General features: G+C 40.2%; 1 protein-coding gene across 1 annotated transcript in view; it reads left to right on the forward strand.

Annotated features, from left to right (window-relative positions):
- Window positions 1–1548, forward strand: part of LOC106870904 (uncharacterized) — a 21014-nt gene that overhangs the window by 15494 nt on the left and 3972 nt on the right. The gene's annotated exons all lie outside the window — the stretch shown is intronic.

The raw sequence follows: 1548 nt of genomic DNA on the forward strand, positions 1-1548 counted from the left end.
CTCTCTCTCTCTCTCTCTCTCTCTCTCGTTCCTGTGTATGTGTCTCTCGCTTTCACTCTCCAGTGCATGTTTCTCTTGCTTTCCTCTCTCTCTCTCTCTCTCTCGCTCTGTCTCTTCTTTCCTTTTGTCTTTCTCTCTGTCATCTCTCCCCCACATCCCCTCTCCTTCTCTCTCTCCCCCTCTTCTCACAATTCCTTTGCCCCCCCCCTCCCACCACCACCACCAACAACAACATCCAAATTCCTCCAATTGTAAACCAGCCAGAATTGAGATGTTGTCTTTCTTGACACAACATTCCCCCATTGCCAATGACGAGCCGTCATTGCTGTTATTATGTAAATTCAAGCTTCCGTCTTCTAAGTTGTTAACAAGAGAAGAAAAACAATAAATAAATATATAAAACGATAATCAAAAAATATATAATTTGCACAAAGCACCAAAGAATAAAAACAACTTATGTAACACAATTTCTAATAAATTATGAAACATTTTCATGTCAACTCAATGTCGTACATTGTTTCAATTTTCCAATTGCAAATCGTCGATCAATATTTTACTCAGATAATCTCATTTGTCTGTTGTAGTAGTGGTGGTGGTGGTAGAGGTGATAGTAGTAGCAGTGGTGGTGACGGTGATGGTAGCAGTAGTAGTAGTAGTATTAGTAGCGGTGATGGGGGTGTTAGTAGAGGTGATAGTAGTGGTGGTGGTAGAGGTGACAGTAGTGGTGGTGGTGTTGGTGGTAGTAGTAGTAGTAGTAGTAGTAGTAGTAGTAGTAGTAGTGGTGGTGGTGGTGGTGGTGGTGGTGGTAGTAGTGGTGGTAGTGGTGGTAGTAGTAGTAGTAGTAGTAGTAGTAGTAGTAGTAGTAGTAGTAGTAGTAGTAGTAGTTCTCTCCAGAAACAGCTTTGACAAAAAACAGAAAAGGGAACAAGACAAACTGAAGAAGCAACAAAGAAACCAAACTAAAACAGAAAAGAAAAGAAAAAAAAGAACAAGAAAATAACAAGAAACAACAAAAATGCATCGTTTATTTGTTTTAAACGTCATTCCAATGATATATTTAAATCAAATCAGCTTTAACAGATCGAACCGACTGATTATTTGGATGCCTTACTCTCTCTACTTCTCTCTCTCTCCTTTTCCCTTTCTGTCTATCTCTCTACCTCTACTTATTCATCTTTATCTCTCTTTCTCTCTCTCTCTCTCTCTACCTCTCAACTAAACCTTCCTCTCCATATCTATCTCTACCACTCTCTCTAACTTACCAGCATCTTTCCACTCTCTCTCTCTCTCTCATTCCATCTTTCTCTTTTACTTTCACTATCTTACTCCTCTCTACCTACTTCCCCTCTCTCCCTCCCAATCTACTTTGTCTCTCTCTCTCTCTCTCTCTCTCTCTCTCTCATTCCATCTTTCTCTTTTACTTTCACTATCTTACTCCTCTCTACCTACTTCCCCTCTCTCCCTCCCAATCTACTTCGTCTCTCTCTCTCTCTCTCTCTCTCTCATTCCATCTTTCTCTTTTACTTTCACTATCTTACTCCTCTCTAC

The sequence above is a fragment of the Octopus bimaculoides genome, chromosome 1, assembly GCF_001194135.2.
Source record: "Octopus bimaculoides isolate UCB-OBI-ISO-001 chromosome 1, ASM119413v2, whole genome shotgun sequence".
Taxonomy (NCBI): Eukaryota; Metazoa; Mollusca; class Cephalopoda; order Octopoda; family Octopodidae; genus Octopus; species Octopus bimaculoides.